Source organism: Heterocephalus glaber, unplaced genomic scaffold, assembly GCF_053883595.1.
Source record: "Heterocephalus glaber isolate CG9 unplaced genomic scaffold, H.glaber_assembly_v1.0 deba00001592, whole genome shotgun sequence".
Classification (NCBI taxonomy): domain Eukaryota; kingdom Metazoa; phylum Chordata; class Mammalia; order Rodentia; family Bathyergidae; genus Heterocephalus; species Heterocephalus glaber.
Window position 1 is genome coordinate 567,970 of NW_028258367.1, and position 21,538 is coordinate 589,507.

The 21,538-nt window shown below is 40.2% G+C and overlaps 1 protein-coding gene across 5 annotated transcripts in view; it reads right to left on the reverse strand.

Moving 5' to 3' along the window:
• Zdhhc14 (zDHHC palmitoyltransferase 14) overlaps nt 1–21,538 on the reverse strand; it is a 312,745-nt gene that overhangs the window by 77,420 nt on the left and 213,787 nt on the right. The window lies entirely within an intron of this gene.

The following is a 21,538-nucleotide window of genomic DNA, read 5'->3' on the forward strand; positions in this document are numbered from 1 at the left end:
ATCTGTTAAAAATGAACCAGTCAGACTCAGCCATAAAGAATGAGAAATTAGAGACATTCATAGCTAAATGGATGCATATTGAGGCCATACTCTTAAGTGAAATAAATAGGACACACATGTGTAAATACCAAATAGTTTCTCTAGTGTGAGAAACTGAAAGTGTAAATAAGGATTAAAATGATTAAAATGAATAATTGATAATTTGAAATAGGAAGAAAAGGCCCAAAGGGGTAGGGGAAGTGAGAGGGTCAGGGGAAAGGAAAGAAGGGAAAGGAAAAATTATAAGAAAAGGAAAAAAATGGAAACAAAGTCTATGTAAATAGGGAGGGGAGGAGGGGGTGAAGGGCGCACAGGCAATGGGGAAAAAAATAAGAACCAAGATATATCATGTACAGGTACAACCACCCAGTGATAAGTGTAAACGTATTGTATACCTAAAATGTACCAATAAAAGAATTTAAGCAAAAAAAAAAAAAAAAAAAAAAAAGAACCAATCAGGATTCTTGCTTTGCTCCCCATTCAGGTTAAAAGCTTGGTTAACATGGGTCTGTATTGAAGGAATGGTTCTGTCCTTCGTACCACAACAAAATCAGAGCTTGGATTCTACGTATGTACAGTCCAAAGCTAAAGGCTCAAGGGAGTCCCCCCTATTTTCGAGGATGTGTGCCAGCTTAGCACTGCCTTGGCTCATTTGACGTACAGCCCATCCTTGCCTCTGGGGGCTGTTCTGAGACTCAGGGATGATTGACAGGTTCTGAAAGATTTGACCCATGGAAACAAAACCAGACTCATTAGAACTTCATGGGGTGGCAGTTTGACTTTAGTTTCTTAGTCTTTGTCTTTAGTCTCTTTGTCTTTAGCCAGATTCTTCACTCAGTCCCAGGTTGCTCCACCCAGACTAGTGGTCTGTGTCTGATACTGTTTAAGGTGGGTGGGGTCATTGTTGGGGCCTTGATGATGCTAAGGACCTTAAGGGAGTGTCTGAAGCTACCCCGGGAAAAACAGTGATGAACCACCCTACAAAGTTATGGGCAAAACTTCCAAGTATCGTACTTATTTATACAGTTCTTGGTCCCTGGAGAACTGATGATACTTAAATCAGCCAGAAGAGCTGGGGGAGGCGCCCCTGTCTGACCTGGATCCAGCTCTGGGGTCCCAAAATGATTCTCCACGGTGTTCTGAGGCTCTTCCAACTTGTGACGGCTGAAGTGCTTGTCCAGAGTATAGTCTTTGGACTCTTGGTTTCTCCCAGCTCTCATGAAGGCTGTGCCTCCTTCTCCGACCCACCTCTGAGCTGTGTGCCTGTCATGTCCTCTGCTTTCTTCTCTGGCCCCAGGAACGGGAAAGATGCTGCTTACAGCAGAACTGCCCCTGTGTCTTTCTCTCTTTCTCTATTACTTTCCAGGACTTACCTTCCCATCCCTGTTTCCCTTAGAAGTCTGGCTTGATAGGAACCAGACAGGCAGCTACAGCTGGACCTATGTCATGCTCTGCTTGGGCTCTGGAGAGCTGATCTCACCCTTTCTGGGTCCTCACATTTATTTTAAGCTGCTTCAGATCAAGTTCTGGACCAAAAGAAGGGAGGTTCCTGGTTGGTTTAACTGAATTATGTACTTTATAGGCGCAGGTCATTGTGTCATGATACACTTAAATATGGGAATACTACCTTCTTTAAAAGTCTTAATTTTATCATGGGGAAACAAACATGTTCTTGGAGGGAGCAAAGTCTCCATTGATCCAACCACACAAATTTAATGAAGGCTGAGTCCTATTGGTTCCTGCTATGAAATATTTCTGGAATCCATTCATCTCTTCCCATCCTTTGGCCACTACCTGTTTGGGCCATGATCACAGCGTGAACTTGTTCCTTTGGCTATGAATTGCCACCAGGTAGTTTATTCTGCAGTGGACACAGTAGGTGTTTTCTGTAACACATCCTTGATGCAGTTATGCATTGCCTTTGATGGTTTTTATCTAGATGTCCCCCAAGAGCTACATGCGCTCAGAGGCAGGTCTTTTAGAAGCTGATTGAATCATGGGGTCGCTATTGCTAATTTCCTGTTAGGAGGTGGGGACTGGTCCTAAGAGGTGAGTTTATGGGGCATGTCTGAGAAGGGTGTATCTCCCTCCCCATCTTCCTTTCTCTCTCTCTCTCCTTCCTGGCTGCTAGGACTTGAGCAGCTTTCCTCTCCCCGGGCCCTTCCACCAAGCTGCCGACCATGCAAGAACTGAGATTTCTGAATCATGAGCCAAAGCAAACCTCTCCTCCTTTAACTTGTGGGTGATGGGTATTCTGTCCCACAGATAAAGTAACTAAGACATTGTTCTTTGCCCTTCAGCAAAATCAAACCTTCCTAACATGGCTGTAAGGCACCTGCTTCCTTCCTACCTGGTTTCAGCCCTCTGCATCTGGAGTCCCTGGTCTCTGGGCTCTGCCTGTTTGCTCTTGTCCTGGACTCTTGCAGCTTGTGCTCCCTGCTGCCCAGTGTAGCCCACCTCCCTTTGCCTGGCTCACTGCAGCTCACCCTTGGTGTCTCAGATAGCACACTCCTTCCTCTGGGATTGTGTCTCTCCCATAGGCTCCCACATGACCTGTATTTTCCCATATTTCCATATTTCCTATATTTATCTCCCTGTAGACAAGTGTATGCCCATAAGTCTGTGTTCCTGTGCAAGAATCTGTAATCTTTCATGAGGACCACAATGATCACTTTCACCACTGTCTCCCAGAACTAAACCCGAACAGAACTGAGCACACTATCAAGAGTCACGAGTGTGAATGCAGCGCTCACTACTCCTCCTGCAAAAGGGGTAATGATCCTGCATGTGTGCCGCCAACTTCCTGTCCTAAGGCAAAGCATCAGGATGATCAGGGATGGCAAAAATGCATTGTTTTTCAATTTACTGGTGAAAAAGAAACTCACAGATCAGTTAGTAGTGAGCAGTGGCTTTTCAGGCACAAACTTCTTAGTAGGAACCTGGGCACTTATCCGTGTAAGTGGCACACCACCTTGTGAATTTAACTCTTGTAAGAGCCAAGAGAGTGCTCTGGGATATGATCTCATTTTTGCCATCTTTCAGTAGAAAGTTATGAGATGCAAGCTATCATAAAACCTGAGTGCAGCTTGGAAACAATCATTGCTTCAAATGGGAAGGTTTTAATTTCTTTACACTGAAGTTTCTTTTCTGCCCAATATTTCTCACTTGGATAAAGGGATTGAGACAAGGGGAAGGTGGGAGAGAATGAAGACTCAAAAATGTTTACACAGCCTATTTTTGTTAAAACAGGTTCTGTTTACCCCTAGAGAGCTGGGGTGCAGCTGCTCACACCGGGCTGCCCTGTGTCCCCTTCTTTGTAATGAAGGGGTTAAACCAAGCCACTGAGCACCAGGCCCATCAGGACCTACTAGGGGGTGTCCACCTCCCACCCTCAGGAAGCCAGGAGTTGCACATCTATGTTTGAGATGAGAGAGGAAGAAAGAACAGGCCCAGTACAGTTTGTTTTCCTTTTAAAAAGAATCTTTAAAAAATGGCATTCCTGAAATAAATGCTATTTATATAGTTCTTGAAAAAACATCAACACAAACCCTCTGGTGAGATGGAGGGATATTACCCGTCACCTTCAGGAGACTATTTTCTTTTCTTTTCTTTTTTTTTTTTTTTAGGAGACTATTTTCTAACAGCTCAAGAGTCAAAACAAGATTGAACCAGGGGTTCGTAATCTTTTTTGCTCCGTGAACCCCTCCAGCAGTATGGTGAGGATCATGGTCCCCTACCACTGTGTTTTAAAGACATAAAATACATGAGATGGGAAAAGAGAGCAGTAATAAAGAACTACTTTCAAAATAATTTTGACATGATATAGTAAGAGGTGTGCTCTTTATTAATGTGCTAACAAGATGTGTGGCTTATCAATTACCATAATTCTGAGGTAGAAGTAGTGTAAATGTTATTTTCAGATATCTGTAATAACTGTATTGCCTATCAGATGACAGTACCTACGGTTTCTAGTGGTGACAAACACTACTAGTGTAATTTGCTGCCTATGTACTGAGGAGTGAACCCAGGGCCTTCACACTAGGCTACATTCCTAGGCTTTTTTTTTTCTTTTTGAGACAGGGTCTAGCTAAATTGGTAAATTGCCCAGGCTGGGGTTGAACTTGTGATCCTCCTACCTCAGCCTCCCAGAGTGCTGCAATTACAGGTGTGTGCCACCGTGCCTGGCTCAATTTCATTTATATGCCAGTGAAAACGATTTAATTGGTTTTCCATCTCAGGTTGTGGAACCCTGGATCCCATCGATGGCACGCAGACTCAAAGCAAGCGTTAGAAGCAAGGTTCTTGGTCCCAGGGAGTCAGCTACACTGTGTACTATGGCCACTGTCCTCATCTTCTGTCTTCACACTTATTGAGCCCTCACTGGGACCTCTCAGGGGACTTGCTCCATCCAGGTCATCATATTTGAGGCTCACAGCTTCCACTCACATTGCTCATTCCATTAAGTTTCTGGCATCTTCTGCTCCATGAATGACTGTACCTCATTAGGTCATAGGGTCCCTTGGACCTTAAAGGACTCACAGGAACTTTGAAGAGGAGAAGGCCCATGAGAACCTCGGTCACACTGCAAAATACGATGTTCATCCTATAATTTCAAGGACAGTAATACAGGTTCCTAGATATTTATGAATGTTTAAAAATGTGCATTACTTAACTTACATCTTGTCTTAGTAACTTCATGATAATCCTGGGGGAGGAAGTAGTAAACTGAGCTTATTCATGACTTTGCTTGAGTCCAGCTGTTTTACAGCAGACTTTACCTTCTTCTCTACTCCTACTGGAGTCCTCAAAACCTTTTAAAGGCTCATGACCATGTGAGATTTATATTCTGCTGTCTTCCACCCTCAGCTTTGTGACCAGCACAATCTTATTCACTGGGGCACTAATTTTTTTTTTTTTTTTTTTGTACTGGGGATCAAACTTGGGTCCTTGTGTTTGTGAGGCAGGCAGCAGAACCACTGAGCTAAATCCCCAGCCCTAACCAAATTTTTTTTCTTTTTTTGGGGGGGGCACTAATTATTGAAGGAACCACAACAACTTCTTGGGGAGAAGTTGTTACATTTCCTCACGTACAGTATTACAATCTTACTTGTCCACTTGCTGCGGGTCCATTTTAAGGTCTGTCTCCACTCTAAGTCTGCTCTATGAACTTAGGCACAGGGGCTGGGGGGCTGGCTGCCTTCTAATTCTGGCTGTGCTGTCTGCTTGTGTGTGGATAAATCTTGACCTTTTCTGGACCCTTGTTCCCTATCAAATGACCAAATGTTGCTTGGACTCATTGTTAGATGCAAATAACATATAAAGAACTGCCTCTCAAAGAAAAAGGCCATCCATAGATATCTGATATTATAAAATGAAAATGCTGGGCAATGCAAATTGTTTCTGTGTATTCACTTCTTTAATCAGAAAAGATAATAATTACATTTCCACAGGTATGTTATAGTTTTAAAAATAAATATTTATCAGGCCGGGTATTTAGCTCAGTGCTTTTGCTGCCTGCTACGCAAGTGCAAGGACCCGAGTTCGATCTCCGGTACCTAAATAAATAAATAAATAAATAAACAAACAAATAAATATTTATCTTCCTTTTCCCAAAACATAATCTTTCCATTAATTCATCCTTTATTTAAAATACTTTTCAACCTTAAAAAAATAAAATAAAACTTCCTTATCTCAAACAACAAAAGTATTTTCACAATTCTTTTTTAAAAAATGCACAAGCATGTATTAAGCTTTCAAAACTAAAGCACACAGGTTATTATTCATTAAACAAAGTTTCCAGTCTTAACAGCTTGGTTCTGCCCAGTGCTTACAATGGTGGGTGGAATTCTAAGAAACATTTATTGCCTAACATCCAAGGGAGCACCTGAATCAACTAATATGCCCACAAATATCTGAGAAAAAGGAACTTTAGGGCTTTAAGGTATGTTCTAGTATTTGTCTCTCTAACTCCCAAATCCATTGCTAGAAGCCAATTTTGGTTCTAAATGATTCAAATTAATAATTGATTATTGAGCCTCAACTGTGAAGCACTGTATGGATTAATAAGATCAGTTGTTTCATAGAAAGTAACTGATCTTCAGCCTCCCAATCTCCCTTTGTGTCACCAGTAGTATTTTGTAGTAAATATTCAGTTCTCTTCCCCTTGAGGTGGTGTCCCCTTTCCTTCTCTCTTGGCATTGCCATTGGTCACGTGCCTCACTCCACTACTGAAGCCTTGCCAGGTGTGCCATTCACACAGACTGTGAAAGATACTGCATGCTCTGGCTTCCTCACCATGTGCTCTCGTGACTCACCATGAGAACAGGGCCTCCAGAGCTCAAGCCTGGGTCTTAGAATAAAATGTGAGGAGAAAACTTGAGCCTCTGGTGGAGCTGAGATCCTGAGTGGTCCCAGAAGACCTACAGACACTTGAGAAAAATAAACGCTATCTGATCTGTTAGAAGCCTCTGGGAATTTTAAGGGTGTTCGTTACACAGCATTATTGGACAATAGCTAACTAACACATCTATCTCATCAATTCTCTTAATGCTCAGACAGTGTCAGATTCATCCTCTCAAGGCTGAATTTCAACTTTCTTGATTTCATGATTGAGCATCATGCTCTAGTGGCTGATTCAAGTCCCTTCTTCTTAGGTGGTCATCCACCTCTCAGTGTAATTGTCTTCTGATTTTTTGAGCCTTTCCTCCCATTTCTCTCTTTTATGGGAATTGGTCTAAAATGACCATGCTAATATCAAACTAATTACTTTGAGTGCTGTAACCTTGTCAAATATTTCTTTAAGATGTTAACTTTTTATGACTATCTAGAAAACTTCTTAAAGGCAAGAAGCCTGTCATATTTCTTTGTACTCTACATGCACATGCAGCCAATAATAAATACTTTTGGATTGTTACATTAAATAAAATCACAAGAAGCCATTGTTTTGGACTAAGCTGTGCACTGGGTCCTAAAAGGCCAGATTAATAAAAATGGAGTCAACCATGCACAAGTTTTACACTGAATCAAGACTAAGTTATCTGACTGAGAAATCAGCACAAAAGAAGTAACAGCCCAACTCCCCAAACAGGTTAGTTTCAACTGACCTGATGATGAAGTTCTCTCTGCTGTAATCTTAACACGCCAAGTAACCTCTAACGTCAATCAGTTATTTTTCTCTTATTCTGTCTCCCCATCCATACTTTACAAGGCAAGGGACTTTGAAATGACCAATCCACTTTTTGTTTATTTTTTCCGCCTTCTTCAGCTTTTCTCTGCCTGTAAAACCAATCTCCTCTGCTCAACTCATGGGGACACTCATTCTATTTTATGGTTAGAGCAGATGAAAGTGTTGCCCCATTCTAGAATCACTACAAAAAGCTAATCAATATCTTTAAATTTGTTGTAATTTTCCTGTTTGACAACTGTGAATGCCTGCTTCACAAAGAATATAACAGACATGACTGGATCTGTCACCTTGACATCCATATCCAGCCCTGAGCCCTTAGCACTGACATGCACTCTTTGTGGACTTCGAACACTGTGCCGAACCATAAAAATGTCTACCTTGGAGACCTAGGGGGATGATAGCTCATAGGTGGGTCAGGAAAAGCAGAGGCTTATAGAATGAATTCATCTGTAAAGTTATATTTACAACATGATATTTAACATGCTTCCAACAGGCCTTAAAAAGATGGTAGCTCCTTACTAATATTAATTTTTCAAGTTGCAAGTCATCTTAGCAGTGCTCTCCAAGAGAGATGAGCAATTCCCAAGGCATCCAGATGCCCTGACCTCAATGTAGAATCTGGGAGACAGAGAAAGTCTTCCTATGGCTCTCAATCTTGACCATGCCTACAATCCCCCGGGAAGGGAGCTGAAATGCAGACTCCTGGACCCTGGCATTCCATTTCAAGGACTTTATAGCTACCGGTATGTGCTTACATCTGTAACAAAAATGTTAGGAAGACCATTCTTCTGAAAGATGAAGGACTTTCTGGAATGTATTTTGTATCGGCTCAAAAGCATTCCTTAGTTTTAATTTTTTTTGGAAGAGAATCATCTTTGAAGCAGAACCCAAGGAATCATACTGCAAGTGAGGGGATGTGGGGAAGGGCTGGCTATTCGAGCTGGAAGAGGAGTGACTCTGGCAGGTAGCAGGGAGAATCCAAAGAGGAGAGGGTGAAACCCAGAGAGGAGCTAGGGATGGCCAGGGCTCCGGGAGACAGGAGCCATGTCACAGAGAAGGAAAACTTCAGGGACAGACAGAGAAAAACAGGAACAGCTGACATATAACCTAGGGGCAATTGAAAAGGCTTCCAGGACAGAGGCCATCTTAGGTGCCCTGAGTCAAGAAAGTTCCTTGGAATTCTATCTGTCCCTTGAGGTGGTAGCACCAAACCACTGATGAAGGTGACTTAACTGAAACTCCCACCTGTGGCTGAGAAGGAGCTCAGTTACTGAGGAAGAAGCCAGGAGTAAGGTTAGTGCCCATAGTTAGTCCCTCAATGACTTTTTTTTTTTAATGAAATTTATTGGTACATTTTAGGTATATAATACAATGACCTTCATCATTGGAAATTTGAACCTTCACATAATCGCACTTGGTTCTTACTTTTTCCCCATTTCCCTGCTCTGCCTTCAACCCCTCCATCCCTGCCTATTTACAAAGACTTGGTTTCCATTTTTTTCATTTTCTCATATTAATTCCATTCCCTTCTTTCTGTTCCCCTACCCCTCCCACTTCCCCATCCCCTTTGCCCCTTTTCTTCCTATTTCACATTATCTATTATACCTTTTAGGCCTTATTTACACTTTCAGTTCCTCACACTAGAGAAACTATTCAGTATTGACACGTGTGTCTTATTTATTTCACTGAAGAGTATGGCCTTAATGTGCATCCATTTGGCAATAAATGTCTCTAATCTCTCATTTTTTATGGCTGAGTAGTACTCCATTTTATAAAAAAACCACATTTTCTTTCCAGTTGATGGGCAATTGGGCTGCTTCTGAGTTTTAGCTATTACAAACTGTGCTGCTATGAACATGGGTGTACATATATCACTGTGGTATGATACTTTTAACTCTTTGGGGAAGTTACCCAGCAGGGGAATAGCTGGGTCAAATGGGACTTCTAGTCTAAGTTCTTTGAGGTATCTCCATACTGATTTCTACAGTGGTTGCACCAGTACACACTCCCAACAGCAGTGGAGCAGGGTTCCTCTTTCCCCACAGCCCCACCAGCATTTGTTATTGGTTGATTCCATGATGGCAGCCATTCTTTCTGGGGTGAGGTAGAATCTCAGCATTGTTTTCATTTGCATCTCTCGAATGACCACTGATGTTGAACATTTTTTCATATGTTTATTTGCTACTTCTACTTCTTTTTTGAGAAATGTCTGTTCATTTCAGATGCCCATTTTTGGATTGGGTCTTTAAATTTGGGAGGTCTGATTTTTTAAAAATTCTTTACAGATTCCAGATAGTAGAGCTTTGTTTGAGGAACAGCAGGTGAAGATTTTTTCCCACATTGTGGGTTGTCTCTTCACACTGTTGGTGAGAAGCTTTTTAATAATAAGAGATCCTACTTGTTGATTGTTTGTGCTAGTTCACGGGTAACTGAGGTTTCGTTCATAAAATCTTTTCCTACAGCAATGCCTTCAAGAGTTTTACCTAACCTCTGTTCCAGCCGGTTCAGCGTTTCTGTTTTAATATTTAGATCTTTAATCCATTTCAATATTAGTTTAGTGTATGGTAAGGGATACAGGTCTAGTTTTAATCTTTGGAAAATTGAAACCCAGTTTTTCCAGAACCATTCATTAAAGAGGCTATCTTTCCTCCAGGGAGGGTGTTTGGCTCCTTTGTCAAAGATGAGATGGCTGAGTGTGTCTGGAGTTGTTTCTGCATCTTCTAATCTGTTCCTCCGGTCTGTTTCTTTGCCAGTAGCATGGTGTTTTTATCACAGTAGCTTTGTAGTATAGTTTCAAGTTGGGGATTGTGGTACCTCCTGCCAGGTCCCAGTTACCTAGAATTGCTTCTGCTATTCTAGGTCTCTTTTGGTTCCCAATGAATTTTTGGATTGTTTTCTCAAGGTCCATGAAGTATGCTGCTGGGATTTCAATTAGGATTGCACTGAATCTATATAGCAGTTTTGGAAGTATGGCCATTTTCACTATGTTGATCCTTCCTACCCAGGAGCAAGGGATGTCTTTCCATTTTCTAATATCATCTTCAATCTCTCTTTTCAGAGTGCTATAGTTTTCAGAGAAGAGGTCTTTGATTTCTTTTATTAGGTTGATTCCTAGGTATTTCAGTTTTTTGGATGCTATTGTGAAAGGAATTGTTTGCCCTATTTCTTTCTCAGTGAGTCTGTCATCGGTGTAGAGGAAAGCTATTGATTTTCGTGTGTTGACCTTGTATCCAGCTACTCTACTAAATTTGATTATTAAGTCTAGAAGACTTTTGGTGGAGTTCTTGGGGTCTTCTATATAGACTATCATGTCATCTGCAAACAATGACAATTTGACTTGTTCTTCTCCTATCTTTATTCTTTTTATTTCTTTCTCTTGTCTAATTGCTGTGGCTAATGTTTCCAAAACTATATTGAACAGGGGTGGTGATAGTGGACATCTTGTCTTATTCCTGATTTTAGTGTGAAGGATTTCAGTTTTTGATCATTTAGTATGATATTGGCTGTTGGTTTTTCATAGATGGCTTTTATCAGATTGAGGTAGAGACCTTCTATTCCAATTTTTTTTTTAATCATAAATGCTTTTGTTGGGTTTTGTTGAATGCTTTTTTTGCATCTATTGAGATGATCATATGGTTTTTGCCTTTGGCTGTATTGATATAGTGTATTACATTGATTGATTTGCATATGTTGAACCATCCCTGCATCCCTGGGATGAATCCCACTTGGTCAGGGTGTATGATCCTTTTGATGACCTTATGCATTCTATTTGCCAGTATCTTATTAAGAATTTTTGCATCTATGTTCATTAGTGAGATTGGCCTATAGTTCTCTTTTTCAGTTGGGTCTTTCTCTGCTTTGGGGATCCAGGTGATGCTTGCTTCCAGGAATGAATTCAGGAGTATTGCTTGCTTTTCAATTTCACTGAAGAGTTTAAACAGTGGTAGCACTAGTTCCTCTCTAAATGTCTTGTAGAATTCAGCAGTGAAGCCATCAGGACCCGGGCTTTTCTTAGTTGGTAAGATTTTAATTACGTTTTTAATTTCATTGATTGATATTGGATTGTTTAGAATTTTTAGGTCTTCTTTGTTCGGCTTTGGTAATTCATACCTATCTAGGAATCTGTCCATTTCTTCTTTGTTTTCCATGATATTGGCATATAGGTTCTTGAAGTAGGTATTGATGATCCTCTGGATTTCTGCTGGGTCCACTGTAATTTCATCCTTTTCATTCCTAATTGCATGATTTGGGCCTTTTCTTTCCTTTTTCTCATAAGGTTGGCTAAGGGTTTGTCAATTTTGTTTATTCTTTCAAAGAACCAACTCTTAGCTTAATTGATTTTTCATATTGTTCTCTTAGTCTCCATTGCATTAATTTCTGCTCTGATCTTTATAATTTCCTCCCTTGTATGAGCTTTGGGTTTGTCCTGCTCTTTTTCTAGGAGTTTGAGGTTAAGCATCAGGTTAATTGAGCTCTCTCTGTTTTCTTAACATGAGTATTCACTGCTATGAATTTCCCTCGTAAGACTGCTTTCATTGTGTCCCATAGATTCCGATATGTTGTATTGTCATTAAAATTTAATTGTGGGAACTGTCTGATTTCTTCTTTAATTTCCTCTGTGACCCATTGGTTATTCAGAAGTGTGTTGTTCAATTTCCATGTGTTTATGAAATTCTTGTGGTTTCTTTTGCTATTGATCACCAATTTCTTTTTTTTTTTTTGGTACCAGGGATTGAACTCCGGTCCTTGTGCTTGCACAGCAGGCGGCTAAACCACTGAGCTAAATCCCCGGCAATCACCAATTTCATTGCACTATGGCCTGATAATAGATAGGGGATAACTTCAATTCCTTTGCACTTACTTAAACATGTTCTACTAACAAGTAAGTGGTCTACTTTGGAGAATGATCCATGTGCAGCTGAAAAGAATGTGTATTCTGATTTTGTGGGGTGGAACCCTCTGTAAACATCTGTTAAGTTCATTTGTTGAAGAGTTTGATTGAATGCTAGTATTTCATTGCTTATTTTTTGTCTAGTTGATCTATCTTTTTGTGACAGTGTGGTATTGAGGTCCCCCACTACTATTGTATTAATGCTTATTTGATTTTTCCTGTCCATTAGTACTTGTTTTATATAGTTAGGTGCACTAGTGTTTGGTGCATATGTATTTATGATTGTCTTCTCTTCCTCTTGGATTGTTCCCTTTACAAGGATGTAGTGTCCTTCTTTGTCTCTCTTCATCAGTATTGGTTTGAAATCCACTTGATCTGCAAACAGGATAGCTACTCCTGTTTTGTTTCAGGTTCCTGTCATGGGTCCAATACACAATGGAGTATTGTTTTCTGCCCTTTAACTTTCAGTCTATGAGTTTCTTTTTGAATTAATTGCATTTCTTGTATGCAGCATATTGTTGGATCTTGCTTCTTGACCCATTGTGCCAGTCTATTTCTTTTGATTGGTGAATTGAGACTGTTAACATTGACGGTTATAACTGATTCATATTGACTTATCGTTGTCATGACTTTTTCTTTTTGTTGGATTCTCCCCCTTTGCATTTAATTTCTTGTCATGCCTGATGGATTCATTCTGTTGGACTTCCTGAGGTTGTGATCCTCGTCTTTTCTTATAATACTGTCTAAAATTTTTCAGAGTGCTGGTTTCGTATTCATGAAGTTCCTAGGGTGCTCTTTGTCATGAAAGTATCTTATTTCTCCATCAATTTTGAAAGATAGTCTGGGCTGGAGGCTGTTTTCCTTTAGGGCTTGAAATACATCACTCCAAGCTCTTCTTGCCCTGAGGGTTTGCATTGAGAAGACTGCTCTGATTCTGATGGGCTTTCCTTTGTATGTGATTTGTTTCTTTTCTCTAACTGCTTGTAGAATTTTGTTCTTCTGTTGGGTTTCTGGAATCTTAACTATTATATGCCTATGTGTAGATTTTTTTGGATCAAGGCTAATTGGAGTCCTATATGCCTCACTTATCTGTAGGTCAAGTTCTTTTCTCCTGCTTGGGAAGTTTTCTGCCATCACTTCTGTGAACAGTTTTTTTTATGCTGTCTGTACTCTCTCCTGTTTCTTCACTGACTCTGATCAGTCTGATGTTATTCTTCTTTGCATTGTCTAGAACCTGCTGGATTGATTTCTTGTGGTCCCTTACTATTTTAAAGAAATTTTTCTTTTGCTTGTCACTAATTGCATTCTTATCTTCTATATCTGACATTTTGACCTCACATTGGTTCATTCTGCTGGGTAAACTTTCAATGGAGTTTTTAATCTGAAAATCTGTTTTCATTTGTTTCCTATGTTGAGATTCCATCAGTTCCTCAGCTCCTCTATTTTTTTATCTGTGTCATCTCTAGATTTATGAATCATGTCTTGCACTATGGGCACAATCTCTGTTGTTATCTGATAAATTATTTCTGATTTCATTTTTCCCAGGTCTTCTTTTGTTTCCAGTTCAGGGAGTCCAGGTGGTTGAGTATCAGATTGTTCCATCTTGTTTCCCTTTGGGGTTGCTTTAGGTGATGTGGAAGTCTGGTTTTGTGACTTGTTTACATGTCTTCTCATTTCAACCAAGGGAGGGGGGGAAGTGTCTGATGCTGGTGCAGCTCACCTCCTTGGTGCTGGGGGCGGGGGTACAGCGGCCTGGAAGGTTCACCTCCTCTGTATGGGGGCAGCTCTGCTCCTTGGCAGTGGAGGCAGTGGTCAGTTATAGAGTATTTTAAAAGGCCCTTTACTTGCCAGGTAAGACTCTTGAGATGTGTTGATAGGTTGGGGTGCTATGGTTTACTCTTCTCCAGCGGAATTCCATTCGCCAGAATGGACATTGTTTATGTGCCAAATGTTTTCTTCTTGTACTCTACAGTCCAATTCTGTTACGCAGTCAGGGGAAGGAGTTCTTTAGATGTGCTTGTGGGGATTAGTTTTATGATGCCTCTCCTGGTGGTGGAGATGCTAGATGCTAGGACTCTTGCTGGGATCTCACACATTGTAGTCATATGCCCAATTTTATATAAGCATGAAGGATCCGTTCTGCTTTCTCACCTCACGCTCAACAATACAACCCTGTTACACCTAGCGCCACCAGCCTGTCCCAAACATCTCGTGGCTCCTTGTTGATCCCCCAAGGACTATTTACATTGTTTGGGGAGTAGTGGTGGTAACTTGGCTCTGAGCTTCTTATGCTGATGAATAAAATCTTTTACATATGAATGTAAACCTTTTCCATAATCAATGATGTTTATCTATCATTTTATAAGTGTCATTAAACCCTTGTGGCCCTGCAGATAGATATCTGTGAAACAAGAAATCGCCAAGTTTGCTTTCTTCTAAAGATCTTGTGATTCTATTCATTCTCATCAAGTCAAAGGGTGGCACAAATATCCCCTAATCTGAGGCTGCAGGGACTTTCTCGAGGAGTCAGTAAATGGGAAAGGGTGCAAGCAAGAGAGGTAGCTTGGATTCAAATGCATTGCTTTGATTTTCTGATGCACTTTTAAGTTTAGTTACAATACTTGCTGCTTAGCTCAAAAAGAGAGGATAAAACTCCAGACACTAAGACAAAGCTGACACAGGTCTGAAAGGCCTTAGTGACAGAAGCAAGCTAAGAGGAAGGGAAACTGGTTCCGATAATCTAAGATTGGTCTTTCTGCCTGCCTTCCCACAGCCCTGTGGGGCTGAGGGCCTTGCTTTCCCTGACCATGTCTGAGCCCTCATTGTCCTATGTTGTCCCCTAGACATGTCCACACTGGGCTTCCTGCTTGCTGTCCTGCAACCAGTGACTCTCATCCAGGCTTTATAAATTAGCACGGGGAACTGTGACATCTAGGCCCTCCCAGACCCACCAACCACCTAGCTCTTCCTAGCACTTAACACACTCTTTATTTATCTCTGTTTTTTCCCAACCAGGCTGCAAGATGATGCTTAACAAGAACTATGCATTTTAATAATACTTGGGAGACTGGAAAAAGATGGAAACAGATGATGCAGAAACCACTTACACGAAGACATGTGCCCCGAAGTCATTTTCTGTAATTCATTTAAGGGTGACTCACTTTGGATTTATTATCTAACAGTGCATGTTTCCTTGCATCACTCTACTCTCAAAAATGCTATTATTGGGTAGGGGATGTTGCTCAGTGTCAAGCAAGTGCAAGGTCCTGAGTTTGATTCTGGGTGCCGAAAAAAAATTGTTATTATTCTTGCCAGGCATGGTGGTGCATGGCTGTAATCCCAGAACTCAGGAGGCTGAGGCAGGTGGAGTGCCATGAGTTTGAGGACAGTCTGAATCGCACAGTGATACCCTGACTCAGAAAGCTAAAAAAAAGTTATTTTATTATTTGCTTATTCATCTAATTGGACTTTATAGTCATTTTAGCTTGTGTTCTACCTCAAATTGTATTACATGTATAAATAAATTTGTGAAGAGTATGCATATTGATTTCCATTGCAATTCCTAAAATATGGTAACTATTTTAATGCATTTATTTGGTAGCTGATAAACCTACTAAACTTTTAATAAGCTAGTTCTATTGTGTAATGTTTTTAGTATTGGTGTTCTTGTTTTTTTTTTTTGTATTAAATTCTTTTATTGGTACATTGTAGGTATACAACACAATTACATTTCTCATTGGGAATTGTACCTTTAATTAATGCATCTTGCTTCTTATTTTTCCCCATTCCTAGCCCTCCCTTCACCCCCTCCACCCTTCCCTATTTACAAAGACTTTATTTCCATTTTTTCCATTTCTCATCATTTTTTCCTTTCCCTTCTTTCCTTTCCCCTGCCCCTCCAACTACCCCTACCACTTTGGACCTTTTCTTCCTATTTTACATTATCGATTATTCATTCTAATCATTGGTACACTTTAGGTATACAATATAATGACATTCATCATTGGAAATTTGCACCTTTACATAGTCTCTCTTGGTTCTTATTTTTCATCCTTGCTCAGCCCTCCCTTCAACCCCTCCAGTCCTCCCTATTTACAAAGATTTTGTTCCTATTTTTCCACTTTCTCATATTAATCCCATTCCCTTCTATCCTTTCCCCTAGCCCTCCCACTTCCTTCCTCTTTGCCCCTTTTCTTCCTATTTCACATTACCTATTATACATTTAGTACTTATTTACACTTTCAGTTTCTCACACAGAGAAACTATTCGGTATTTACACGTGTGTCCTATTTATTTCACTTAAGAGTATTGCCTCAATGTGCAACCACTTAGCTATTAATGTCTCTAGTTTCTCATTTTTTATGGCTGAGTAGTACTCCATTTTATAAAAAAACCACATTTTCTTTATCCAGTCTCCAGTTGATGGGCATTTGGGCTGTTTCCAAGTTTTAGCTATCACAAACTGTGCTGCTATGAACATGGGTGCACATATATCACTGTGGTATGATTCCTTTAATTCTTTCAGGAAGATCCCCAGCAGTGGAATAGTGGGGTCAAATGGGACTTCCAGTCCTAGTTCTTTGAGGTATCTCCATACTGATTTCCACAGTGGTTGCACCAGTCTACACTCCCAGCAGCAGTGGAGCAGGGTTCCTCTTTCCCCACAGCCCCGCCAGCATTTGTTATTGGTTGATTTCATGATAGCAGCCATTCTTTCTGGAGTGAAGTGGAATCTCAGTGTTGTTTTCATTTGCATCTCTCGAATGACCAGTGATGTTGAGCATTTTTTCATGTATTTATTTGCTATTTTTACTTCTTTGTGTGAGAAATGTCTGTTCATTTCAGATGCCCATTTTTGGATTGGGTCTTTAAATTTGGGAGGTCTGATCTTTTTAAGTTCTTTATAGATTCGAGATAGTAGACCTTTGTCTGAGGAAGAGCAGGTGAGGATTTTTTCCCACATTGTGGGTTGTCTCTTCACACTGCTGGTGGTTTCTCTTGCTGTGCAGAAGCTTTTTAATAAAAAGAGATCCCATTTGTTGATTGTTTGTGCTAGTTCACAGGCAACTGAGGTTTTGTTCATAAAATCTTTTCCTACACTAATGTCTTCAAGGGTTCTACCTAACCTCTGTTCCAACTGGTTCAGAGTTTGTATTTTAATATTTAGATCTTTAATCCATTTTGATTTTAGTTTAGTGCATGGTGAGAGATATAGGTCTAGTTTTAATCTTTGGCAAGTTGAAGTCCAATTTTTCCAGCACCATTTATTAAAGAGGTTATCTTTCCTCCAGTGAGGGTGTTTGGCTCCTTTGTTGAAGATGAGATGGCTGAGTGTGTCTGGTGTTGTTTCTGCATCTTCTAATCTGTTCCACTGGTCCTCAAGTCTGTTTCTTTGCCAGTAGCATGCTGTTTTTATCACAGTAGCTTTGTAGTATAGTTGCATGTTGGGGATTGTGATACCCCCTGCCATGTCTCTGTTACCTAGAATTGCTTTTGCTCTTCTGGGTCTCTTCTTGCTCCAAATGAATTTTTGGATAGTTTTCTTGAGGTCTATGAAGTATGCTGCTGGGATCTCTGTTGGAATTGCATTAAATCTATATAGCAGTTTTGGAAGTATGGCCATTTTCACTATGTTGATCCTTCCTACCCAGGAGCAAGGGATGTCTTTCCATTTTCTAATATCATCTTCAATCTCTCTTTTCAGAGTGCTATAGTTTTCAGAGAAGAGGTCTTTGATTTCTTTTATTAGGTTGATTCCTAGGTATTTCAGTTTTTTGGATGCTATTGTGAAAGGAATTGTTTGCCCTATTTCTCTCTCAGTGAGTCTGTCATTGGTGTAGAGGAAAGCTATTGATTTTTGTGTGTTGACCTTGTAACCAGCTACTTGACTGAATTTGGTTATTAAACCTAGAAGACTTTTGGTGGAGTTCTTGGGGTCTTCTATTTAGACTATAATATCATCTGCAAATAATGACAATTTGACTTCTTCATTTCCTATCTTTATTCCTTTTATTTCTTTCTCTTGTCTAATTGTCATGGCTAACGTTTCCAAAACTATATTGAACAAAAGTAGTGATAGTGGACATCCTTGTCTTGTTCCTGATTTTAGTGTGAAGGATTTCAGTTTTTGACCATTTAGTATGATATTGGCTGTTGGTTTTTCATAGATGGCTTCTATCAGTTTGAGGTAGAGACCATCTATTCCAATTTTTTGTAGGGTTTTTATCATAAATGCATGTTGGATTTTGTCAAATGCTTTTTCTGTATCTATGGATATAATCATGTCTTTTGTCCTCGGCTCTATTGATATAGTGTATTACATTAATTGATTTTCGTATATTGAACCATCCCTGCATCCCTGGGATGAATCCCACTTGGCCAGGGTGTATGATCTTCTTGATGATCTTCTGCGTTCTGTTTGCCAGTATCTTATTAAGGATTTTTGCATCTATGTTCATTAGTGAGATTGGCCTATAGTTCTCTTTTTCAATTGGGTCTTTCTCCGCTTTGAGGATCAAGGTGATGCTTGCTTCCAGGAATGCATTTGGGAGTATTGCTTCCCTTTCAATTTCATTGAAGAGTTTAAACAGTAGTGGCAGCAGTTCCTCTCTAAATGTCTTGCAGAATTCAGCAGTGAAGCCATCAGGGCCCAGGCTTTTCTTAGTTGATAAGTTTTTAATTACATTTTCAATTTCATTGGTTGATATTGGGTTGTTCAGAATTTTTAGGTCTTCTTCGTTCAACTTTGGTAATTCATATGTATCCAGGAATCTGTCCATTTCTTCTGTGTTTTCCATCTTATTGGCATATAGGTTCTGGAAGTAGGTATTGATGATCGTCTGGATTTCTGCTGGGTCTGTTGTCATTTCACCCTTTTCATTCCTAATTGCATGGATTTGGGCCTTTTCTTTCCTTTTTCTGACAAGGTTGGCTAAGGGTTTGTCAATTTTGTTGATTCTTCTGAAGAACCAACTCTTGGCTTCATTGATTTTTTTGTATCGTTCTCTTCGTCTCCATTGCATTGATTTCTCCTCTGATCTTTATAATTTCCTCCCTTGTATGAGCTTTGGGGTTGTCCTGCTCTTCTTTTTCTAGAAGCTTGAGGTTCAGCATCAGGTTGTTTAATTGGGCTCGTTCTGTTTTCCTAATATGTGTATTCACTGCTATGAATTTCCCTCGTAAGACTGCTTTCCTTGTGTCCCATTGATTCTGATATGTTGTATTGTCATTGTCATTTAATTGAAGGAACTGTCTGATTTCTTCTTTAATTTCCTCTGTGACCCATTGGTTATTCAGAAGTGTGTTGTTCAATTTCCACGTGTTTATGAAATTTTTTGAGTTTCTTTTGCTATGGATCTCCAATTTCATCGCACTATGGTCTGATAATATACAGGGGATAACTTCAATTCCTTTGCACTTACTTCAACATGTTCTATGTGTGAGTATGTGGTCTATTTTGGAGAATGACCCATGTGCACCTGAGAAGAATGTGTATTCTGATTTTGTGGGGTGGAAGACTCTGTAAACATCTGTTAAGTTCATTTGTTCAAGAGTTCGATTGAGTTCTACTATTTCATTACATATTTTTAGTCTAGTTGATCTATCTATTTGTGACAGTGGGGTGTTGAGGTCCCCCACTACAATTGTATTAGTGCATATATGACTTTTCATGTCCATTAGTATTTGTTTTATATAGTTGGGTGCACTAGTGTTTGGTGCATAGATATTTATGATTGTCATCTCTTCCTCTTGGATTCTTCCCTTTACAAGGATGTAGTGTCCTTCTTCATCTCTCTTAATCAGTGTTGGTTTGAAATCTACTTGATCTGCCAAGAAGATAGCTACTCCTGCTTTTTTTCAGGTTCCTGTCACATGCAGTATTGTTTTCCACCCTTTAACTTTCAGTCTATGAGTTTCCTTTTGAATTAAGTGGGTTTCTTGTATGCAGCATAGTGTTGGATTTTGCTTCTTAACCCATTCTGCCAGTCTATTTCTTTTGATTGGTGAATTGAGACCATTAACGTTGATGGTTATAACTGAAATGTATTGACTTGTCATTGCCATGACTTTTTCTTTTTGTTGGGTTCTCCCCCTTTACATTTAATTTTTTGTCATGCTAGATGGGTTCATTCTGCTTTGCTTCCTGGGGTTGTGATCCTCAATGTCTGTTCCTAGGATATTGTGTAAAATGCTTTGGAGTGCTGGTTTGGTATTCATGAAGTTCCTAAGGTGCTCTTTGTCATGAAAGTATCTTATTTCTCCATCCATTTTGAAAGATAGTTTTGCAGGGTACATCAATCTGGGTTGGAGGCTGTTTTCTTTCAGGGCTTGGAATATGTCACTCCAAGCTCTTCTTGCCTTGATGGTTTGTGTTGAGAAGTCTGCTGTGATTCTGATGGGCTTTCCTTTGTATGTGATTTGTTTCTTTTCTCTGACTGCTTGGAGAACTTTGTTCTTCTGTTGTGTTTCTGGAATCTTAACAATTATATGCCTATGTGTAGATTCTTTTTGATCAAGGCTATTTGGAGTCCTATATGCCTCACTTATCTGTATGTCAAGCTCTTTTCCCCTGTTTGAGAAGTTTTCTGCCATTATTTCTGTGAAGAGATTTTTTATGTCATCTGCACTCTCTCCTGTTTCTTCATTGACTCCAATCAGTCTTATGTTATTCTTCTTTGCATCATCTAGCAGCTGCTGGATTGATTTCTCATGTTCCCTTATAATTTTGAAGCAATTTTTCTTTTCCTGGTCACTAATTGCAATCTTATCTTCTATATCTGAAATTCTGTCCTCACCTTGGCTCATTCTGCTCTGTAGACTTTCAATGGAGTTTTTCATGTCCTGGAAATCTATTTGCATCTGTTTTATGGATTCCATTTGTTTCTTATGTTAGGATTCCATCATGTTCCTCAGCTCCTCTCTAGATTTATTAATCATGTCTTGCACTAGGGGCACAATTTCTCCTGTTATCTAAGAAATTATTTGTGATTTCATTTTTTCCAGATCCCCTTTTGTTGCCAGTTCAGTGGGTCCAGGTGGTTGAGTATCAGAGTGTTCCATCTCCTTTCCCTCTGGGGTTGCTGTAGGTGATCTGGAAGTCTGGTTTTGAGACTTATTTATGTGTTTTCTCATTTCAACTGGGGCGGGGGGCTGTTAGCGCCTGCAGGGATTACCTCCTCTGAGGTGGGTGAGGTGGGCCAGGGGCCGGGAGCAGCGGTAGGGATGGTGACCCAAAAGCCCTTTCCTGTGGGCTGGGAGCAGCTGGAGGGATGGTGGCCGGGAAACCCCTTCCTCTGGACCAGGAGCAGTGGGATAGTGGCTCAGAAGCCCCTCCCTCTGGGCTGGGAGCGGTGGGAGGATGGTGGCCCGGGAAGCCCCTTCCTCTGGGCCAGGAACACCAGGACAGAAGGTGGCCCCAAAGC